Consider the following 25264-nt stretch of genomic DNA (forward strand, 5'->3'; position numbering starts at 1 on the left):
GTATGTTGTCTCTTTCTTCTCATTAGTTTTAAAGAACTTCTTAATTTCTGCCTTAATTTCATTATTTACGCAGGAGTCATTCAGGAGCAGGTTGTTCAATTTCCATGTAGTTGTGTGGTTTTGAGTAAGTTTCTTAACCTTGAGTTCTAATTTGATTGCATTGTGGTCTGAGAGACTATTACGATTTCAGTTCTTCTGCCTTTTCTAAGGAATGTTTTACTTCCAGTTATGTGATCAGTTTTAGAGTAAGTGCCATGTGGCACTTAGAAGAATGTATATTCTGTTGTTTGGGGGTGGAGAGATCTGTAGATATCTTTCAGGTCCACTTGATCCAGAGCTGAGTTCAAGTCTTGAATAGCTGTTAATTTTCTCTCAATGAACCGTCTACTATTGACAATGGGGTGTTAAAGTCTCCCACTATTAATGTGTGGGAATCTAAGTCTCTTTGTAGGTCTCTAAGAACTTGTTTTATGGAGTGGTCCTGTATTGAGTGCATATATATTTAGGACAGTTAGCTCTTCTTGTTGAATTGAACCATTTACCATTATGTAATCTCCATCTTTGTCTTTTTTGATCTTTGTCTGTTTAAAGTCTGTTTTGTCAGAAACCAGGATTGCAACTTGGTTCTATTCGCTTGGCAAATTTTCCTCCATCCATTTATTTGCACTCATGTGTGTCTTTGCATGTGAGATGGGTCTCTTGAATACAGCACACCAGTGGATCTTGACTCTTTATTCAGCTTGCCATTCTGTCTTTTCATTGGTACATGTAGCCCATTTACATTTAAAGTTAATATTTTTATGTTTGAATTTAATCCTGTCATCATGATTCTAGCTAGCAATTTACATTTAAAGTTAATATTTTTATGTTTGAATTTAATCCTGTCATCATGATTCTAGCTGGTCATTTTGCAGACTTGTTAATGAATTTAAACCTGTCATCATGATTCTAGCTGGTCATTTTGCAGACTTGTTAATGTAGTTGCTTCATAGTGACATTGGTAGGTGTACTTCAGTGTGTTTTTGTAGTGGCTGGTAACAATTTTTCCTTTCCATATTTAATGCTTCCTTCAGGAGCTCTTGCAAGGTAGGGCTGATGGTGATGAATTCCCTTAGCTTTTGCTTATCTGAAAATGACTTTATGTCTCCTTTGTTTATGAAGATTAGTTTGACTGGATATGAAATTATAGGTTGGAAATTCTTTTCTTTAAGAAAGTTGACTATTGCTCTCCTGTCCCTTCTGGCTTCTAAGTTTCCTCTGAGAGGCCTGCTGTTAGTCTGATGGTGGGCTTTCCTTTGTAGGTGATCTGACCTTTCTCTCTGGCTGCCCTTAACATTTTTTTTCTCCTTTCAACTTTGGAGAATCTGATGATTATGTGTCTTGGGGCTGATCTTCTCATGGAGTATTTTACTAGGGTTCTCTGGGTTTCCTGAATTTGAATCTTGGCCTTTCTTGTTAGGTTGGGAAAGTTTTCCTGGGTGATACCCTGAAGTATGTTTTCCAACTTGGTTCCATTCTTCCCATCTCTTTCAGGTACCCCAATCAGTCATAGGTTCAGTCTTTTTACATAATCCCATAGTTCTTGAAGGTTTTGTTCATTCCCTGTCATTCTGTTTTCTCTAATCTTGTTTGCCTGTCTTATTTCAGCAATATAGTCTTCAAGCTCTGAGATTCTTTTCTCTGCTTGGCCTATTCAGCTGTTGATGCTCGTTGTTGCATTGTGAAGTTCTCACGTTGTGCTTTTCAGCTCCATCAGGTTATTTACGTTCCTCTCTAAATTAGTTATTCTGGTTAACAGCTACTGCAATATATATATATATATATATATATATATATTTTTTTTTTTTTTTGAGACAGAGCTTTGCTTCTGTTGCCCAGGCTGGAGTGCAGTGGCACAATCTTGGCTCACCGCAACTTCCGTCTCCCGGGTTCAAGCCATTCTCCTGCCTCAGCCTCCCAAGTAGCTGGGACTACAGGCGCATGCCACCACACCCGGCTAATTTTTGTATTTTTAGTAGAGACAGGATTTCTCCATGTTGGTCAGGCTGGTCCTGAACTCCTGACCTCAGGTAATCCACCCACCTTAGCCTCCCAAAGTGTTGGGATTACAGCCATGAGCCACCGCACCCAGCCACTCCTGCAATATTATATCATCGTTCTTAGCTTCTTCTGAAACCTCCTTCTGTCAGTTCATCCATCTCAGCCTCAGCCCAGTTCTGTGCTCATGCTGGAGAGGTGTTGTGATTATTTTGAGGAGAAGAGGCTCTCTGGCTTTTTGAATTTTCAGTGTTTTTGCATTGATTCTTTCTCATCTTCGTGAACTTATCTACCTTCGATCTTTGAGGCTGCTGACCTTTGCATAGGGTTTTTGTGGGGTCTTTTTGTTGATGTTGTTGTTGCTTTCTGTTTGTTTGTTTTCCTTTTAACAGTCAGGCCCCTCTTCTGTAGGGCTGCTGTAGTTTACTGGGGGTCTGCTCCAGACCCTATTCACCTGGGTCCCTCCTGCACTTGGAGGTGTCACCAGTGGAGGCTACAGAACAGAAAGATGGCTGCCTGCTCTTTCCTCTGGGAGCTTTGTTGCAGAGGGACAACAATTTGATGTTAGTGGGAATGGTCCTGTATAAGGTGTCTGGTGACCCCTGTTGGGGGGTTCTCACACATTTAGGAGGCATGGGATCAGGGACTTGCTTAACAAAGAATTCTGGCTGCCCCTTAGCTGAGCAGTGTGCTGTGCCAGAGGGAATCCCCCTCATCTGGACTGCCTGGAATCTTCAGGGCTAGCAGACAAGAGAGATTAAGTCTGATGAACCATGGAGATCATGGCTGCGTTTCCTGCCATGGGCTCCATCTCAGGGAGATTAGAGTTCTGTCTGCAAACCCTGGCTGGAGTTATTGAAATTCCCACAGGGAGGCTTCACCCAGTGAGAAGGAATGGATCTGAGTCCCACCTAAACAAGAAGTCTGGCCATGATCTGCACACAGCCACTGTGCTGCCCTGTGGAGAATTCCTCTTGGTCCAAACCACCCAATCTCTCTGGCACCAGCAGGGGAAAACAACAGACTGGAGCCACAGTGATGGCTGTTCCCCTCCCCTTGGGAGGGAGTATTTGGCAGTCATCTTAGGCAGTCCCAATCATCTTATGCAGTATCCAGCCTGCAGCTGCTGGCTGCAACCTGAGCGGCCATCAAGCATCTGCACAGCTCTGTGCTTGGGAACCTAGGCCCTGGTGGCATGGGCTCACAAAGAGATCTCCTGATCTGAAGGTTGCACAGATCTGTGGAGAAAGTGTTGTTTCCCAGGTAGGGTAGCACAATGACTCACTTTCTCCCTTGGCTGAGGGTGGTAATTCCTCTTGTCTTGTGTGGCTCCTAGGTGAGCTGTCACTCCACTTTGCTTTTCCTCTCTCTCCATGGGTCACACAAACTGTCTAGTCAGTCCCAGTGAGAGAACCTGGCTACCTCAGCTGAAGGTGCAGGATTCACTTGCTAGTTTTCTTCTCTTTGGTGGGAGCCACTGACAATAGCTGCTTCTAGTCAGCCATCTTGGCACATCCTCCCAGCATCTTTATTCATGAGGCACACAACATTTTGTGGAGTTAACTAGAAGCTTCTAATTTTTCTGGGTGCATCCAGCATAATCCCTATCACAAGAATTCATGGGCCACAGTCTTTATAAAATGGGGTGCTTCATTCCTCTCATACTTGCATGTTAATGATATTGCAGCCTCAGCATCAGTTCAGCATGACTGGGGAGGCCTCAGAAAATTTGCTATCATGGCAGAAGGTGAAGCGGAAGCAAATCACCTTCTTCAGAAGGCAGCAGGTAGGAGAAGTCCATTATTGAAGAAAATAAGATTCTTCCCTTTTCTCTTTCTGCTCCTTCTGGGACTACCACCATGTGTATATCAGTTCACATCATGGTTTCCCATAAGTCCCTAGAGATTTCTTCACTTTTTAAAATTATATTTTCTGTTTGTTCCTCAGACTGGATAACTTTAAATGGCTTGTTTTAAAGTTTGCTTATACTTTTGCTTGATCAAGTCAACCGTTGAACCTTTTTAGGAAATTTTTTATCACAGTTATTGGACTCTTCATTTCCAATTTTTTGTTTGATTTTTAAAACAATATATATTTTCTATCTTTTTGTTGAAATACTCCTTTTTTATGTATTGTTTCCTTAAACTTGTTGAGCATTTTTATGATGGTTATTTTGAACTCTTTGTTAGATAATTCATATACCTCTGTTTCTTTAGCATGGCTTTCTGAAGATTTACTTATATTTGTTTGCTCCATATTTTCCTGTTTCTTTTTGCTTGACATTTTGTGTTGGTGTCTAAACATTTGAAAAAACAGCCACTTCTTCCAGTGTTTATAGACTGGCTTCCTACAGGAGACCATCTTCACCAGTCAACCCAGCTAAAGATTTTAGGGACCTCTCAAACTTTTTTTGTGGATGTGACTTCTCTAGATGTGTGCATGTAAATTTCTATTTAAATGGGTTCTCCAGTTTCTGTTTCAGGAGTTTATTATATCTTGCTTCCTCTGATGTCCGTTTACTGTACTGTATGTCCTCTGGAGCAGCAACACACCATCCAACTATTTTTATTTTTTGTTCACAGTATGCTGTGTTCCATCAGTGCTCCAAGACAGGAGAGACAGAAATCAGTCCTCAGGCAGCTCCCAAAAATGTCTGAATGTTAGATCTATGCTTAGTCTTCTCTTTCTCTCTCTAGGGAGAAGCTGTATGCTACGGATTTTTCTGATCATTTCATGCTGAGCTCAGGGGAGGGACTCTAAAGTGAGTGCATACAAGTCCAAACTGTTACCATTGTTGTCAACTGCCCCCAGGCATGCTGAGTGTGCTGAGTCCCTACAGTGTTCCTTTGCGAGAAGAAGAAGAGTGAAAAGATGAAGGTTGGAAGTCTGAACAGGCTCATGTCAGATGAGTCTTCCTTTATAATGGCAATTCCTTCTTAAATTGCATTGGCCATGGATAGGCACATAGCTAGCCTCAATTGTGTTAGTCTGGAGGTGCAGCATTTTTAACATAGCACATTTCCCCCCACCCCCTGCAAGATTAGGATTTTATCAAGAAGAGAGAACGGATTCTAGGTGAGCAATCAGCCAAGATTTATCAGAGCTTTATATTTCTCAGCAAAGCACTTAGTTTTGCTGAGATTCAGTTTCTTCATACTTGAAATGGGAAAAATAAAGTGTCTCATGGGGTTGTTGTGAGGACATAAGGCATGTATGTAAAGCAATCAGCACAATGCCTAACATATAATAAGCACTCAAGAAATTTCAGCTATTACATATTAAAATGCTTATAAACATAATAATCTATCATATGATTGTACCTCAATTTCATTGGCAACGCTAATTGAATTTTTGGTTATTGTAAATTTCTTATAAATAATAATAAATACTTGTATTTTTATTTAAGCTTATGCTGCTGGGAATAATTCGTGTGTATATTTTTCTTCAGTTTGTGTTATATTCTTAAAAATTCATAGGAATTAAAGTAATGGATCAAGGTGCTTCAACATTTTAAAAATACTCAATTCATCTTGATGGCTTGCTCTTCAAAATGCACTTTTTACACAATTCATTTCCACAGCAGTTCCCATTTCTTCATTCTAAACTTTACCTCATTGAGTATAGTCATTAGAAATGAAATTGCTAATATGATGGGTGATATGGAAGACTATTACCTACTCATCAAAGCCCAGCCTCTCTTCTTCTTCATGGGAATACTGCTTATGTATATTCCTCATCTGCCCTTGCAGATAGGTATGTTCGTGTCACTGAGTTTTAGTCAGTAGAATATGAGTAGACATGATGTACACCATTTCCAGGTTCCCAAAATTCTCTCACATATATCTCTCCATATTCTTCTTCTCTTTTGGCTAGCTGGGATGGGGACAATGATGATGACTTTGGAAACTGCATCTTGAACAAGGCAAACGTCCTTCAGCTGGTCCCTGGTCCCCTGAGGTCTCCTTCACCTGAATCCTGCTTCTCTGCCTTTCCATGAAAGAATATTATATGAGGAAGAAATAAACTTCTATTGAATTAGCTTCTAATTTGAGGCCCATAGATCTCCAAGGGGTCTGTAGATTGAATTCAAGGGGTCTGTGAACTTGGAATGGGAAAAATATGATTTTTACTAATGTCTTCCTTACCTCAATTTAGCATTTTCTTTTGTTATGAGTATAGACAACAAACCAGTAGCATTAGCAGTACCTAAGTATTTACAAAAAAAGTATTTTTGTATCACATTACAATTGTAACAAATATCTGAAATTTAATTCATACTCATCAAGATTTTAAAAATATAGTAGTAATGAACCTGCTGGTATATTTTGTTATTTGATGTTTTAATAAATAAGCATCGTTATTATTATATCATAAATTATTTTAATATTTTAGCACTGCATTTCAATGTAATTAGTTTCTTTTGAAAGTTTAAAAATTTTCTTTCATGTATTTAAAAACATTATTTTGATGATGTGTACACATGGGCATAGAGAGTAAAATAATAAAGGCTGGAGACTCAGAAAGGTGGGAGAGTGGCAGGGGGATGATGGATGAGAAATTACCAGGTACAATGTATATTATTTGGGTTATATTACACTAAAAACCCAGGCTTTACCACCACACAATATATCCATGTAACAAAACTGCACTTGTACCCCTTAAATCTATAAAAATAAAAAATATATAAAATACAAAGAAATAAAAAATTATTTTGAGAAGGGATTCTAAGCTTCACCAGACTGCTAATGTGGCCCTGGTATAAAAAGTTTACAAATGCTTGTTTCTATTATGTTTGAGCCCTTTTACAATTTGGGATATTTTTGTTATACCTTTTAACATCACCCTAATTTATAGAAGTAATGAATGTTATTGCTGGGGATTTGGGTGTTGGTCATTACATATACATGAATTCATACACAAATCCTGCGAGGATATAATATTTATTGCAAATGCTTTTACCAGTTATTCTTTGTCGTAATTTGTATAAGACAAATTAAGTTTGATGTATAATATTCAACTGTGTTGATATGGTCAAATTGATGAATCTCACTTATGTGATTTTCATATTGCTTTCCCACTTAAAAAATTCTTTCCCAACCAAAAATCAGTTGCAAGGTGTTAAAACCATTCACCTAGGTGGATGTGTCATTGTGCAGCTGCACACGACTTGGGCAACCATATCTAGCATTCCCAATTTGTTAAATACTTAACTATACATTTTATTTGCATTTAATTATTTCATCTACTTGGAATATATTTCAATCCCTGTTGTGAGATGAATAAAAATGATGGATATTCTTTCTAACACCATTTTTTGAATAATTTAACTCTTACACCTCTATTTCTTTTGGGGCATATAAAAGTTTTTTAATATATTTGGGACTGCTTTTGAACTGTTCCATGATGTGTACTAGTACCACATTTTTAAAGTTATTGTTAATCTTATAACATTGTTTAATATATGACAGGGTAAGTTTCCTTTCATTAGTACTAATTTTTGGTGTCTTCGATAGTCGTAAAAAAAAAGTATTATTCCAAAAAATTGCAGAATGTGCTCTTGCAGAATGGAACTTTGTTTGACAGTTGCAGGAAAAACCTGTATTTCCAAACAAAGAATGATTGCAAGATTTCTCTGTATATTTGGCCCCAAAGAAAATATTTTATGTTTCACCCACAAATTTATGAGTGACTTCACTTCAGCTTTCTCACTTAGACATAATGTGTGGTGAGAAGAGCTCTGGAAAAAAAGTCAGAAATCCTCAAGTTGAAACCAACTATAATTCTTTGCAGGTGTCTAACCTGAGACTGGTTGCTTATTGTCTTAGAGTTTTTGTTTCCTTAAGGGTAAAATATGAGTATAATTTCTATTCTACCTTTCACACAGGGCTGCTGTAAAGAATGAGATAATATATTTGAAATCTCTTTTAAAACTACGTAGCATTATAGGTAACAAATTAACATTTAATTAAAAAGTTACTGTTGTACTTGAGCCAGAGATGTATTTACTCTTGTCTACATCCACTTTGCCACATTCTGTAGAGCAGAATTTGATTTAAAACAGATGTGTCTTGGATATTATCCAAGAAGGTTTAGTTTTACTGGAGAAGCCAAAAAGATCTCATTATAAGTTAGTCTCATGACATGGACTCTGAGGATGGTATTAGACACTGGTTACAATTTATGTACCTTCCAGTGTGCGAATGGGATAAATGGGGAACAAAATTAATAACCTGGTCTGATATGACCCAAAGTTAAAACTAGGGGATGCAAGCTAGGAGGATGTTATACAAAGAAAATGAGAGCCTGGTTTTAGTTGTATAAAAGAAGAATCTTTGGAACAGGGATTAAGATTCTAAATGGTTAAGAGTTGTCAAATTTATATATGTCAAAGTCCATATTTGCAAAGAGTTTTAGTATAAGGTAGAACACAGTTGTTTTCATATATATATATGTATATATATATATATATATATATATATATATGGTAACATTTAATGAAAAGTTACATTTTATTTCCTTGCAAAACAAACACATTCCTGGAAGACAGTGTATAGCACACTATGCCTTCCAAAATTATATGTACAAATTGTGATTGATATGTTTCTACTCTGAAATTACCATTATGTGTGTATAGTATAGATAGTATAGTCTGTGCTGCTGTTCTGGAGAGAATTACTGCAAGCATCAGCAGGAGGAGTGCATTTTCTTACAAAACGCCCAGTACTATAAACGTGTTTACCTAAACAAAGTGTATTTCTTTTAAACAGACTCCATGTTCAGTCTTCTGTTGTTCTTTCGAAAATAAGTAATGTCTTTACCACTTAAGTGGGAAAGTGGTGAAGGAACTAGTATTTTATGGACTCTTACTACGTGTTGCCCACACGCAGCAGTATGTTACAATCATAGCATGAAATGCTTCTATTCATAATAACTTTGCAAGTTGATTTATAAGTTTACCATTGTTAACCTGATAAGGCAGAAAAAGTATCCATAGTGCGTGGCCTCTAGAATCTTCAAAACTGGGTTTGGAAGCTAATTCTGGTTCTTAGGCACCATAAAAATTACTTGACTTCTTTAAATTTAGGGTTGATTTTTTTCATTTCATTAAAATAGGTGTAATACCACCATTACTAATAGGAGTAATTATGATATCAACGTATTATAACAACATATTAATAGTAGTAGGTAATAATAATAGTAGTGTGAAGTAAGATAATACATGCAAGGAGTTTATTTATTGCTTTTTTTTTTTTTGAGATGGAGTTTCACTGTGTCACCCAGGATGGAGAGCAGTGGCACAATCTTGGCTCACTGCAACCTCTGACTCCTGGGTTCAAGTGATTCTCTGGCCTCAGCCTCTCCAGTAGCTGGGATTACAGGCACATGCCACCACGCCCAGCTAATTTTTGAATTTCTAGTAGAGACGGGGTTTCATCATGTTGGCCAGGCTGGTCTCAAAGTCCTGACCTCAGGTGATCCACCTGCCTCATGTTCCCAAAGTGCTGGGATTACAGGTGTTAGCCACTGGACCTGGCCATAACTGTTCATAATTATTATTAAGACTCCAAAACTTCTCCTGGGGACAACAAAATTTTACCACTAAAATGACTTTTCATAAATATTTTTTCTTACTAAAATTTCTGCTACAACTATTAAATTTCTAATTGATTCTGATTACTAACTGAATCTATTTAATGTGTACAGCATCATAAACAGATAGGAATTCAGTCCTGCTTCATGTTAAATTTCTAAACTGCTATCTTAATGCCATGGACTGAGTGAAACTGGCTAACTCAACTTTATCTTCCAGGAAAAAAAAAAATTCTTCTTAGGCTGACTGATTTAACATTAAAAAAAAACTATTTTAAAATAATACATACATGCAGCATGAAGTGAACAGCTAGAGTTTAATATATTTGCAAAAATAATTGAATTGTAGCTCTTTAATTTCTCCAACAAAAAATTTCTCAAAGCATTGTAATTGTTAAAGAGAAGACTAAAATTCTTTCAAATTCAATCCACTGGCTTCCAACTCACTGGGAGAAAGACTGACATTTTGGAATGGCCCACAAGGTACCAAAAAATCTGCCTCCCTTGGTGTTTTTCCTCCAACATTCACACCTTTACCTCTAACACCTTGCTTTCTCCTATCAGCACTAATTCTAGCTACACTAGTTTTTTCACCAAGACCAGAAGGCTCCTGTCTGCATCTGTCTTTTCCTGTGCCTATTCCAGGATCTTCTCTGAGATATCCTGATGACTTCCTTGCTCACTCCATTTGGAAATTTACTTAAATGTGACTATTTTGGCAAGGTCTATTTTGCTCCTCCACATAACTAACTTCCCCTTTTTCCAATGCCCTCTGTCTCCCTTGCCTATTTAATTTTCCTCTACAACACTTATCAACTATCTTATATACTTTGTATTTTACTCATTTATTTTCTTTATTATCTGTCTCCTCTGTAACAGAATATAAGCTATATGATAGCAAAGATTTCCATTTTGTTCATAGCTCTATCTCCAGTGCCTAGAATAGTTCCTGGGACATAATAGACACTTGTGAAATCTTGACCAAATGAATACATTCTTTCTTCACCTTTTAATTGGTGACTCCAAATATGAAAAATAAATGGACATGTACCTCTTTGGGATGGTAGACACTTAGATGTCTACTTTCAGTCCAAGAACAAGAAAGAACTCTAGGAGCTTAATTTATTTAAGAGGACATTCAGACATAATGTTATACAACTGGAGGGAATGAAAAATGTGAGAAATGTAATGCTGATAGGAGAGACTGAGCTTAGGGGTACTGGAATCTTCAAGTGCAATGGAGACAACTAATTGAGTCATACAATAAATTATCGAAAGAAGTACATAATAGAGATCTTCTATACCAAAATAAAATAGTGTTAAACTATGGAATAACATATGTTAAAACTGTAAGTAAAACAGGTATTGATGCGTGTTTGTCTTGATTGTTATGTTGCATTATTTGGAATGATTTATTTTTTTAATTTTGTGGCCCTTACTACTGGTGTGACAATTTCTAGTTGCATATCCAACAAAATTACCACTACTAGATTTTTGCAGATCTGCTAGCAATATTTGTTTATTTTGTCTTACATCTGCGTGATTTTTTAAAGCTCTATCCCAATGCCATACAGCATGACCAGATTGATAGGTCAATCCCTTCTTTAACTTTGAGAATGCTACCTAGACATCATTTTCAATCCTGATAATTGGTACAAACAGTACTGTGGACAAAGGAAAAGTGAAATGGAATTTGCTCAATTGTTGTGAAGCATGCAACACAGCATCTTATTAATGCGATAAAAGCCTAATAAAAGCCTTGGCACCCATCAGCTGGGCTGTAATGAGCACAGAAAAATTTCTTCTATAAAACAAGGATAAGGCTTATCTTTACTAACCAGTAAAAAAATACTGGAAAAGATGATGTTAAAGTGATCTATGAACTTCTTGGATTATGAAGCCTTTCATCTCATGTAAAAAGCATGTGAGTAGCTCTTTGGAATAGTGAGGGGCAGAGCTTGTAACATCATCTCTCAGAGAAGTAAAGCTGTTTGCTTCTCATACAGACTTGTGATGACAGAGACTTGCATTTTGTTGCTTTTATTATTTCGTTAATGTTGACTGTCTTTTTCATGGAAACAATTGCTAAAAATATTCCGTTTCATCATTTAGATTCTTATGACTTGCTGAGAACGCTTTTCAGAAGGATGTTTAAATCATTAATTACAATAAACATTGGCTTTGTAACCTTATCTAAGAACTACAACTCCAGTATTTCCAAATGTTATTTTTAATAACACAGATTGTCTAAAAGCATAGTTAATCAAATTCAAAGAGTCGTCTCACATTCGTGCCTCTCATCTACCTCATTCCATGACAGCAGAAAGAAATTGACTTTTTATTTAAAATTTCTCGGTTTTCTAAGTCATTACTTTCATTAAATTGCCTTCATAATATAAGACTAACAGCTTTTTGATAAACAGAGGTCAAAAACATGACTTTTATTTTTAAAAAATTAATATATATCCTAATTTTGGCTGCATTTGAAGAAAGCACAAACACAAAATAACTCGCGGGTATCCTGGCCAATATGTTTCAACTGCAACTTAACTTTCTTTTTATGTACACAACTGGAAACAAGTAGGTGAAATTTTTTAAAAAGCCAAAGAATGAGAGCCAATGGTCTCTCCCTTGGTATATCTGCTCAATGTGCAAAGGGATCAGAATTTATTCATGGGAAACTGCTGTCTCATTTTTCTCTGGTGTCATAAGATATCCTTGCTTGTAAGGACATTCTAGAAACCTGTAGATAATCTTATTTGAGGCTTTCTAGTCTACATTCAAGTTCCAAGAATCAGTGTCCATATTTAGTATGTCATTTGTCTACAGGTTTTTATGTAGACAATACAGGAAATTTACAATACAGGAAAGCCCATTGCTTTCTTATGGTCATATACTACTTTTAACTTTTCAAAGTGCTTTCAGAACAAAAGTGAAAAATAAGTGTATTCCCTGTGAGGGTGACATTGCCATATATGTCCAGCTTAGATATTAAGAATGTTAAAGTAAAAAATAATGCCAAATAATTTTTAAGTGTTCAAAATTTGTTGAACATTATCAGGTAAACATGACATAATTGGTGAATCATATTTTCATGTGAGGCTCAGCCACCTATAACATAAGTATCACTATCCATGAATGTGCCATGAGGCTTCTCAGCCACTTATTCAAATGCAACTTAAAGGGAAATGGAAACCTTCTACTCAAATATTTAGATTCTAAAGGAAAATGTGTTTCTAGATTTAAATGATTTTTCCATTTTTATTTATTTCTTATATTTCTTTGTAATATAATTGTTCTTACCAAGTATTTATCAACAAGTTATGCCTGTCTTTTATTAAAAAAATTCTTAAATTTTTATTTTAACTGGTCGACAATCATCTACCTGCTGAAGAATATTGTAAATGGAATAATGCAATAAACTCCCATAAATATGTATCTTGTTTATCTTAGTGATATATAAAATATTTTCTAAAACTGTATCTACAAAGTCAACATGAACAGAGGTGAAACATGGGAATAATTCATGACATGATATGTCAATATATTTAAATAAATTTATTTCTTGTGTGATTTTTCTCTCACTTGTGAAGACATAAAAAATAAGTAAAGTGCTTGATGGTCTAATATAATTTATCATAAAAATTAATTCTGTGTGCATACAATGAAATTTCTTGTTAAATTACCTTTGCTAAGATATTAAGGTTTTGTTTTGCCTTATTAGGTCATTTGCCTTTACAGAATTATTTTTGGGCTTTTTAGATCAGTTTTTAAAACTGAAGAATACAATTATAAAATGACATGTTTAAGGCCATGGATAAGAACAGTAAATTATTATCAATAATTATTATAATAGCTACTTCTTATATTTGGATTTATATAGTATGCCTCTTCATCTAACTACTAGATAAATTTAATGCTAATTCCATGCAGATGGACCACATAATCCAATCTCATATTTTGCTAAAAACACCCAGATGTTCGATGTATTTTTTAGGTTCTGCCTGGGTCCAGTCACTGTATATCATCTATTTTCCCAATGGACCATAAGTCTCAACCTTATCCTGTCTCCATCACACCTAAGGACTTTGACTTATTTTTATCAGAGATAATAACTTACTATAGTAGTATTTCTGGGTAGGGTGGGAGGAAAGAGAAAAATAAAAACTAAAAAAAGAGGTGATCTGAGAAAAAAAGAGAAAAGTGTGAATAATTTAAAATATCTACCACCACACAAAATGATCTGATGAAACTTGCTTTCTACCCGTGAATTCACTCCCATCATATTCTCTAAGATAAATCCCAAAGTAAGACAAGAAGGTGTCTGAAGTGGCTTGGATTAATGCTCTGGCACTCGATGCCAGCTTCCTCATGAAGCTACCCTAGAAGCAGTTTAAGGAGGCATATTTTTAAAACAAGTATTCCTCTATCTTATTTCCAAGTCCTACTGTCTACCTTGGACTCTATTTCATTTAGCTGTGTTTGGGCCTGGTTATGGGGTCACTTTCTCAGCAGGCCTTCATCTCCCCAACACTGGGGCTCTGCCATGTTCTTGCTTACCTTCTCCCTAGGGCTGTATTGTTTATTCAGGTTTGTAGCCTAAATGTAGCATTTTAAAGCTGAAAAACCATTAAAGAATCATTAAATTCAATATCCTCCTTTCAGGAGTGTGGAAACCAGAGGTAAAATCAGAGGTCAAATTTTCCCAATTAAGTACTAAAGGCATGGCTTGAGTATTGCACATCATGCAATACTTTTCTTTTCCTTCTCACCATGACTACTAGTAGTACTACTAGTGTATTTTGTACAAAGTAAGTTCTTCCTCACCTAACATATATTTCCTCCCTTCTCAATTATACTTTCTTTCTGTGTGTATCTTGTGTCTTCTCCCACCAGCAGAAAGATATCTTTCTTGAACAAAATGCAAGTCTGTAGCTGCATTCAGGTACAGGTGGTCTGCATTCAGACCTCCATTTGTTGGAGAGAAACTTCTCATTCTTTCTCAATTCAGAGAACCTAGGATGTATCTGGCGTTCTTTGAGCAGATAGAAAACAATGTCATTTATCCCACTGAAATGCAGAATTAAGAAAATGGTTTTGAAACCTGTTCCCATCTCTAACTTTTCTATCGCCTGGCCTTTTCCTTATGCATCTGCTGCCACTATCAGAATCAGTCACACCTGCTTTTGAAATGGCCCAGCTGTGAAAGTCTGGGGCTTGAAATATTTTCTTCCATGGAAACAATGTGAGATATCATTGAAACAGTACTATTATTACCATTACTTAAGTACATTATGCATTAAATAGGCATTCTTTTTCATTCTGTCTCAAGAACATAACCAGCAGATACGTATAATTTCAATGAAAAACAATGTTCTCAGATCCAAATAATCAATTTCAAAATTAATATTTTTACTCTTGTAATCCACTAAAAAGTCCACAACTACCAGAACTTACCAGTTTATAGTAGACTGCATTTCTTGTTGTGATGTTTTGAATGGTGTTTCAATATAATTGCATTTCTTCCTTTTGAATTGTCTTTTATAGCATTGGCAGTCAAGAGTTTATATATAAACATGAGTAAGAAGTAACAATTCATTATCAAATGTCTGTTAAAGCTCTTTCTTCTTTCTTGATGGATTAGAAAAAAAAAACATAATGTTAGAGCAAAAGATAGTTAGATGGTCAAGGTTCTGAACAAAATTGGCCAGGGACTGCCTGTTTGACCTTAGGTTGGGTATTGCAGCGTTCTGTAGGTCAAATTCCACATCTACCAAATACCCTCAGCCCTTGCTTGTAAAATACAGGAAAGTCCTTGAGAAACTCTATTATAATGTGTTACTGTGCAAAGTAGGCTTATCACTGAGAAGAATACATTAAAGGGCTCATCTTCCACCTTTTGTGCTCATAAAATCAACCCATGTTTCTGGAAATGCATGCATTGTCAGGGCTATAAAAAAAGGATGCATTTAATACAGCAAAGTGTTTTACTAACTAAATGTTGTGTGCCATGGTTCAGTTGTAACCGCCCAAGGGGTTCACCTTGCCTGCTGCCTAGACAGAGCTGATTCATCAAGACAAGGGAATTGCAATAGAGGAAGAGTAATTCACACAGGAGCTGGCTGTGTGGGAGACTGGAGTTTTATGATTACTCAAATCAGTCTCCTTGAGCATTCAGGGAGCAGAATTTTTAAGGATAACTTGGTGGGTGGGGGGAAGCCAGTGAGCCAGGAGTGTTGATTGGTCAGAGATGAAATCAGAAGGAGCTGGAGCTGGAGCTGTCTTCCTGTATGCAGTCAGTTCCTGGGTGGGGGCCTCAAGATCAGATGAGCCAGTTTATTGATCTGGGTGGGGCCAGCTGATCCATCAAGTGCAGGGTCTGCAAAATATCTCAAGCATTGATCTTAGGAGCAGTTTAGGGCAGGTCAGAATCTTGTATCCTCCAGCTGCATGACTCCTAAACCATAATTTCTACTCTTGTGGCTAATGTTAGTCCTACAAAGGCAATCCAGTCCTCAGGCAAAAAGGAGGTCTGCTTTGGGAAAGGGGTTTTACTGTCTTTGTTTAAACTGTAAACTAAGTTTCTCCCAAAGTTAGTTCAGCCTTCCCCCAGAAATGAACAAAGACAGCTTGGAGGTTGGAAGCAAGATGGAGTCAGTTAATTTAGCTCTCTTTCACTATCTCAATCATAATTTTGCAAAGGCAGTTACAATCCCTCCCTTTGGGTTTTATAACACCTTCATCTTAAGGTGTAGGCTATGAAGATGGGAAAAGGCCATCAATCAATCTGGCTTCTTCCTGCTAACAGGAGACATAGTGGGAATGGGAGTTAACCCCGAGATGACAAGAGTGGAACTGCTTTGCACTGATCTGGGTGTAATCATGCAGGCCTGGATGGGATTTCAAGGCTTGCATGGCAAAAATATTAGTACTCTCATCTATAGTTTTACTACAGTGTTTAAGTGAACAGCCTACTATAAGGCAAATAACAAGCCCTAGGATGAGGAGTACAATTCCCAATTTTAAAAGCAAAGATTTAAAAACATTAGTTTGGGGACTTCTAACCAACAAAGAATTTAGGATTTAGTCTAAACTACAGAAAAAAACCTCAAGAACAGTAATAACAGTGTACTATAGTTTTTCTTTTGAAGCATAATTTTTCTCTCCCTAGTCCCCATTTTAATTAAAAACAAATCATGATAGAACTGATTTGTTTACAAAATAAACTCTAGTCTTACAGTACTTGGCATGATTATTTGCTTAAAGTGCAGCAAGAATAATTATTTTTCACTTAGGCTTTTTAAATTGGCTTTGATAGAACTCTGTTACATGAGGAATCTCAGATAAGACTTTTTAAAAGCTGAGCCCAGGTTGGGCACAGCAGCTTACACCTATAAACCCAGCACTTTGGGAGGCCAAGGTGGGTGGATCTCCTGAGGTCAGGAGTTCAAGACCAGCCTGGTCAACATGGTGAAACCTGGTCTGTACTAAAAATACAAAGAAAAAAAATTAGCCAGGTGTGGCAGCAGATGCCTATAATCCTAGCTACTCAGGAGGCTGAGGCAGGAGAATTGCTTGAACCTGGGAGGCAGAGGTTGAAGTGAGTCAAGATGATGCCATTGCACACCAGCCTGGGCAATGAGAGTGAAACTCCATCTCAAAAAAAAAAAAAACAAAAAAACACCCGAGCCCAGCCATGGGTTTGTACCCTCAACACCTATGAGTTTGGCAAGTTCCTCTCCTCTTAGGGCCCAAGAGAGCTTGGGGTTCCTGGGCCTGTTAGAAAGTGACATTCTTTACTTACCACAGGTCAGGAAACTTGTACAAGGACTCTGTGTGGACAAGGTATGAGGCCAGATTCCCCAACAGGGCTTAATTGGCTGTATAAGTCAAGCTTGAATTTTTTAAAGGAATCATGCCATTCCAGTCAAAGCCTGGGTAAAATAATCAGTTTCTCCAATTGTGTCCTGTTACAAAAGAAAACAGATTCTTATTGCACTTATGCAATTAACTATACCGCCATAAATCGAAAATATTCACAGATAGTTTCCAAATTCTGGAGAAATCAGGCAGAGAGGAACAAATATGCTCCAAATTTTGTTCACAAGAGTTGCAAAAAGCTCTAAAATATAAGTTATCTTGACTCTGATAACAAAAGGTTTACCAATGTTTAACACATTTGCTCTCCAGGAGAGTCCTAGAAGTTTGATTTTTTTCCTCTATTCCAATAGCACAGTTTTTAAAGTTATCTGAAACCTGCACTTACAGTCCTATATCTGATTATAAACTGCCTTTTGAAAAGGACCAAAGCAAGACAAAGCAAGAGAAAACATCTGTGAATGACAAAAGTCTACAGCCACTATTAAAGCTACAATTGACTAGGAATTTTGTTTACTTCTGTGGCATACAACAATTTTACGTAACAATTATAATTATTAAGAATGGACACTAAGTTTCCCATAATTTTGGAACACATACTAATAAGATATTTATACAAATACAGTGCAAAGTAAACCAAAGACCATTCACTTTTCTATTCAACAATTTTTTCTCTATTCTAATGTCACAATCTCCAGTGTTATTAATCAGAATCCTGCATTTAAGAGCACCTGTTAAATTTTATAGGTGATTATAAAACCATCTTTTAAAGAGGACCAAAATGAGATAACAGGTGTCTATGGATAACAACATTTTAGGGCAGCCACAGGTAAAGGCATGATTGTCAAGGAAATTTGTTACCTCTGTGGCACAGTCTGTTAACACAATAATTGTAATTACTACTGATAACATACACTAAGCTATATTAGAATTATAGGAGTTTTATGTAATTTTGGAACATACACCAATAACACATTTACACAAATATAGGCAAAAGAAAGCAAAACACCATTTCATATTTGACAATGCTTCCTGTATGATTTTTGCGCCAAATAAGCCAAATGTCCTTTTTGGACTTCAGAGGACCTAATATCTATAATATTAGGTAAGAAAGAGACATAATTTCTAATTTGATTTTGGAAAGTTTGTCAAATATCAATGGTTTAAAACATTGGATATCACAAAATAGGATCCCAGGTCACCATAAGTCATTCATTTGGCCAAAATAACTGCAAAATTTTTTTTAAAAAGAAAAACCTTTATTCTGATAGAGGAGACTTAGCTTTCCAAACGAGACCCTATGAAGATAGCATAAGATGAAATGAATCTGTCTCTTCTCTCTCTCCTATTTTTTCCTGCCATTTACTCATAGGAGAAAACAAAACACTTTCATTATCTTTTAACAGTACATAAAAATCATATTCATGAGAGAAAACCAAATTTAATGTTGCATTAGTACATCTTTAATGTTAAAGCTAGTTTTTTAATATAAAATTTTATATCTCTATCGAGTTTTAATTAGTTTGACCGTAAGATATGATTTTCACAAACCTTTTAGAACCCTTTACAATTTTCCATCAAACAGCAGATCAACTTTGTAAGAAAACCCTGTTGTTCAGACACATGGGCCCAGATTCTAGCCCCACATCAGTATGATTTTAATTTTTTTTTTTTTTTTTGAGATGGAGTCTCACTCTGTCACCCAGGCTGGAGTGCAGTGGCAAAATCTTGACTCACTGCAACCTCCGCCTCCAAGGTTCAAGCAATTCTTCTTTCTCAGCCTCCTGAGTAGCTGAGATTAAAGGTGTGTGCCACCACGCCCACCTACATTTTGTACTTTTAGTAGAGATGGTGTTTCACCATATTGGCCAGGCTGGTCTTGAACTCCTGACATTCTGATCCACCTCCCTTGGCTTCCCAAAGTGCTAGGATTACAGGTGTGAGCCACCGTGCCCAGCCAATTTCTTTTAAATCTTAGCCAACTTATTTATGCCCACAGAATTTTTACGATATCAACCCTTTACAAACTCTTTTCACTTTGCTAAACCTTCAGTTTTGTTCTGTTAACTCTTTCAGGTTAAGACAATCTTTAAAACCCTCTGAAATAGACAAAATTACATTCCCTTTAACAAAAGCCACATTCCCGTGCCTTCTTATAATCTTTTACCAAAAACACATTCCCTACACACATTGTATGTAAAACTGCTTCTCAGGTGGTCTCAACTAGATGTTACAATGTTAACTCTTAGCAACTTTTATTTTTAGTGAAAAACCTGATAAGTAAGCAATTTAAATTATGTACTAGCGGTGGAGCCTAGGACATCAGACAGAAATGAAGATAAGGTCTGACTCCTTTTAACATAGCTAGCAGGTATGGGTCTCCATATGTCTCTAGGCCTTATCTATAATCTAATGCTCCAAAGTAGGTAAATCGAATAATTTTCAAAAGTCAAAGACACAGTTTGACCTTAATGCATTTAGCAAATCTGATATCTGACCTTAATTTAGACCAAATGTCTACATTTTCAAAACATTTTATTTTATCAATAATCTTTAAAACTGTCTTTATATCCAAAAGATTCCTAAAGCCATGTGAACAAAAAGGCATTAAAGTTTCCATTTTTCTGACAAAATATTTGATTTAAGCACTTATTTTCCTAAGCCAATTAATCAGAACTCTTTTATATATAAACAAAAAACACACATAAATACACAGACAGAAAGACAGAAGATTCAGCACTTGTAAGATTTTTTATTTGCCAGTTTCTTTTTTTTCTTTCTTTTTTTTTTTCTTTTTTTTGAGACAGAGTCTTGCTCTGTCGCCCAGGCTGGAGTGCAGCAGCGCAACGTCGGCTCACTACAAGCTCCGCCTCCCAGGTTCAGGCTATTCTCTTGCCTCAGCCTCCCGAGTAGCTGGGACTACAAGCGCCTGCCACCACGCCTGGCTAATTTTTTGTATTTTTTGTATTTTTAGTAGAAACGGGGTTTCACCGTGTTAGCCAGGATGGTATAGATCTCCTGACCTCGTGATCCGCCTGCCTCTGCCTCCCAAAGTGCTGGGATTACAGGCATGAGCCACCACGCCAGTTTCTTAATTGAATTACTGGCTTCAGGGAGGAGGAACAGGGCCAGGAAAGCATGCATTTCTAGGGCCAAATAAGCAGCAAATTAGCAGCTGAAGGCAAAGACAGATCCCCAAAATTAAGTGTGCCATTTTATACTGGATCCCGGATCCACAAAAGGAGGGAAATACTACGGGAGAAGACAGTGCAGTGCTTCTACCCTACATTTCATTGCAAGACAACCCAAAGCCAATCAGTCCATCTCTCATGGAAGTCTTATCTCCCAGTGCCGGCTGGAGATGTTTCCTTATTTTCCAGGTGGACAAGAGCATGCTTCTCTGATCCAAGTATGCAAAGATTCAAATATAACTACTATTAGCCATCCCTTAAAGTATATTTCCCACCTAGTTATTACACACCAAAGCTCTCTCATAATGTGAAGTAATTTTTGATGCCCTCAAAACTCAAAACTGTCAGATAATGGAATGTAAAACAGAGAGAGATCCGTCCGCTTTTAGTTCCTGGGGTTTCATGAGGAAAACAGAGGGTTTTTTTTTCCCAAAATGGGGTCTGTGGCTCCCCCTTTGCTTTTCCCAATAAGTCCCAGGCTACCAAAAGTTATCTTAGAGCCTCTCATGTGTGCATTAAGAGTGGCAAGACAAAAAACTGGAGAAAAATAATTCAGTAGACTGAGAAGAAAAAAACTTTTTCCAGAAAAACAAGTTCCAAGAAGACAAAAACATAAAGGCCTTTTAAATACATCTATAGTTTATTCAATTTTAATTAAGCTGACTTTTAACCATAGTACTCTTTAAAAAAGAAATCCTTTCAAATCTCTTATTACCTGACTTTAGCCATGCCAAGCCAATATATCTAGCTTCTGAAATTTACCAAAGGTAACTTCCTAGGTGCTTCAAATACATGGCAAGCAGTTTCTTTTTTTACAAGATTTAGAATCTGCACAAGGTAGCTCTGAGAAAGGAAAATTCAAGAGAGGAAATCAGAAGCTATCTATGAGGGGGGAAAAAAAAACCTCAATAAATGGCAAAGTTACACAATTAACAAACCAGAAAGCAATCATTCCAGAAGCCAACTATTGAACCCAGGCCACCACTGTTGAAAGATAAAGCCTTAGCTGCTGAGCTCTACAGCATTGAGCAGTTTCTATTGCTTTTCCTAGAAGAGCCTAGAGAAGCCAATTTCTAGCTTGCAAGGCTTTTAACTGCTCAAGAAAAATTTTTAGGGCTAACTATGACATGAACTCCCAAATTTCTGTCCTCTGGGTGGTGGAAACCAAAAGAATGTATCCCCACATGGTCACAAGGTTAAGCTCTTAAAACACAAAACAAGACAGAGAAATTTTATAAATACAGTATTTGTTTCAGCGACCCATAGCAAAGTTTGTAACTGACCAACCTGCCAAACTGACCTGAAAAGCAGGCTTATAGGGGCCCTAAACCCACATTTTATCCTGTGATACCTCTCTCTCCATTACAGAACACAGAAAGACAGATTCTTAGCACAAAGTACACCAGATTTCCTACAGCCTAAGACTAGTCTCACAAATCCTTCTTTCTGTTAATCAAACCCTTGCAGAGGTGACAAATAGTTTACTGTTTATCCAGACAGAGAAAGACAGAGAGAGAGAGACCAGAAACTTGGCTGGTAAGAATTTCTTACCCTTTTTGCTGGCATACCAGGTTTCTGGGTTCCCTTTCTCTGCAGCTTCCAGAAGAACAGAGCAGCTTCTGATGACCCTGCTTGCTTGTGCTATAGCTGTGGAGCTCAAGGCACTTTACAAGAGAAAATTCCTTTTATTGCTTTATGGAGCCATAGATAAGATTCTCAGTTTGCAACATGCTGCCCAACAGGCTGCTTGGGGAACCAAATTAACATTTTCCATCCCAGAAAAATACAAATAACAAAACAGACATTAGTCACCTCATTCAGCACCCAGTATCAGCCTGGCCAAGCTCAAACTCTTTCCCTTTGGTCCCTGTTGTCTTTGATACACTCCAGGTGGGGATGGACGACCTCTGAATGGTAATTCACAACAGGGTTTCTGGGCAAGGGGAAGAGCAGAAGTCACCCTGAGAGACAGGCCTGTTGAGCCTTCTTTAGATCTCATCGAGTGTGACCACACCAATAAGGAGGGTTCTCTGAGTTAGGCCTGCTAGATTTCCATCAGCAACCCCTCTGAGATCCCTTCCACATATACAAACACATACAAAGATGAGATGGACAGAAGGCCTTCCAAATCAGATCCCTAACCAAGAACTCCAAGAGTATCCCTTCAAAACTATCCTCTTATTCTCTGTCTGAGAAACTTCCTCAAAAACTTCCTGATTGAGGAGAAGTTTCCCAAACCAGGATTCTTCCCACTAGTTAGAAAGAACCAACTGAGACCACCCCCACTGCCCCCACAAGGAGCTGAACCATACAGCTACAGAACCAGTTGGGAGAAGGAAAGAGGTGTTGACAGTACCTAAGATTCACCAATCCAGACACCCCGTAACGAGGCTACAGACAGACACCCCACCATGGGGCTACAGACAGACACCCTGTGATAGGGCTACAGTTAAGGATGTCTCCCCAGGACTATTTCTCCATTGCAATTAAATCCATGCACATTGGGTTGGCAGCACCCAGCCAGTAGAGAGAGTACCAGAGTCAGTCCCCAGTCCGAGAGAACTAGGCAGTCACTTGGGCTGGCTTCTGAATCCGTCACTGGAGGGGGCCCACTGAACCACGGGAAGGTAGCCACAAAGGCAATCCTGGATGAGCCCTCAAACTTGTAACCGCCCAAGGGGTTCACTTTGCCCACTGCCTAGACATAGCCAATTTATCAAGACAAGGGAATTGCAATAGAGAAAGAGTAATTCATGCAGAGCCAGATGTGAGGGAGACTGGAGTTTTATTATTACTCAAATCAGTCTCCTTGAGCATTCAGAGAGCAGAATTTTTAAGGATAACTTGGTGAGTGGGGGAAGCCAGTGGGCCAGGAGTGCTCATTGGTCAGAGATGAAATCATAGGAAGTTGGAGCTGTCTTCTTGCATCCAGTCAGTTCTTGGGTGGGGGCCATAAGATCAGATGAGCCAGTTTATTGATCTGGGTGGGGCCAACTGATCCATCAAGTGCAGGGTCTGCAAAATATCTCAAGCACTGTTCTTAGGAGCAGTTTAGGGAGGGTCAGAATCTTGTATCCTCCAGCTGCATGACTCCTAAACCATAATTTCTACTCTTGTGGCTAATGTTAGTCTTACAAACACAATCTAGTCCCCAGGTAAGAAGGAGGTCTGCCTTGGGAAAAGGTTGTTACCATCTTTGTTTAAACTATAAACTAATTTTTTCCCAAAGTTAGTTCAGCCTACGCCCAGGAATGAACAAGGATAGCTGGGAGGTTGGAAGCAAGATGGAGTCAGTTAAGTTAGATCTCTTTCACCATCTCAGTCATAATTTTGCCAACGCAGTTTCACAGTTACTGAGGAAGAAGGGCAGAGAATATTTTATCTGATGAATCTGTGGAAATGCATCTTTCTATAGCCAAAGAAATTGCTCTGTCAGAAGGGGAAGGCAAGGAGAATATGTTATATGGGCATATTTCTATTTAACAAAACCTAGGGAAAGCTAATTGTTCCAAGCTAAGATCAGAAAGATAGAACAAAAGTGAAAAATGTGAATTTGTTTTACAAATCTTGCCGGTATCTGGATACACAACAAATGACTCATCCAGGGGCCTATTTTTGCACAGGACCACAAACACTGGTAACTGTTTATGAGTGGGCATAAGGAACCCAGCAGAGTAATCATCTGGCAATTCAGATGCAGATTGCAGGCATGCAGGAAAAGGGTGGGAACTTGCAGCTTTGATGGGTAAAACTGCTGACTTTAGTCATAAAGACCAAGGATTAAATATGTTTGCTTTGTTAGGGATGAATCAGACTGAACAAAAATTGTCTCTAGTTGAGGTAGTTGAGTAGAGTGGCTATGTGTTGTGAGTGCCTGGCAAATGTTGCTCTGTGTGAGACTGAAAAAAAAAAGTCCCTACTACTGCTATGTGTTGTGAGTGCCTGGCAAATGTTGCTCTGTGTGAGACTGAAAAAAAAAAGTCCCTACTACTGTCTCCATTGGCCAAGTAATCTTGTTGCAAACATTTATATAAATTATACAAACACTGCAATGCACTTTATGCCATGTTGTGATGCAAACTAGTTAATTAATATTATTGAACATATGGCATATGAAAGAAGAATGAGTTGAAAATGAGATATCAAATCTACATAATTAATAGTATTTTGATTTAGAGGAATGGTAAGACAAGTGTCTCCAACATAGAAAGAGTGTGACTTCAGACAGGTCAGCTCAGCTTGTCTGTCTGTACAAATTGCTCTAGACCTGACACTACAACACATTGTGAGGGATAAATTCAAGGGAGAAGCAACAGCAAGAAAAGAAGGCCATTCCTCAGGGTGGGGCCGGGGGTGGAATTAAAATAACGGTAGATGCGTGTTCAAGTACTATGTTGTAGGGCCAAGATTATAAATCCTACAGAAATTTAAAGAGATCACTCAAAATGAAAACAAGTTAAAAATTTTGATGATCCATTTTACATTTGGTCAGTTGGGAAGCAATACAGTGTGATATAAAACTAACTATATAATTTTAGAAAAATTACTCATTTCCTTTAAGCTTCAGC

At 37.5% G+C, this 25264-nt stretch overlaps 1 long non-coding RNA gene across 1 annotated transcript in view; it reads right to left on the minus strand.

Annotated features, from left to right (window-relative positions):
- LOC129533433 (uncharacterized) overlaps positions 1 to 25264 on the minus strand; it is a 75114-nt gene that overhangs the window by 40027 nt on the left and 9823 nt on the right. Inside the window, exons 2-3 of the long non-coding RNA XR_010133665.1 lie at positions 17432 to 17594; positions 15085 to 15258 (exon numbers count right to left, since the gene is read on the minus strand). This is a non-coding gene — a long non-coding RNA (uncharacterized lncRNA). The remainder of the gene's footprint in view (positions 1 to 15084; positions 15259 to 17431; positions 17595 to 25264) is intronic.

This window comes from Gorilla gorilla, chromosome 4 (assembly GCF_029281585.2).
Source record: "Gorilla gorilla gorilla isolate KB3781 chromosome 4, NHGRI_mGorGor1-v2.1_pri, whole genome shotgun sequence".
Classification (NCBI taxonomy): domain Eukaryota; kingdom Metazoa; phylum Chordata; class Mammalia; order Primates; family Hominidae; genus Gorilla; species Gorilla gorilla.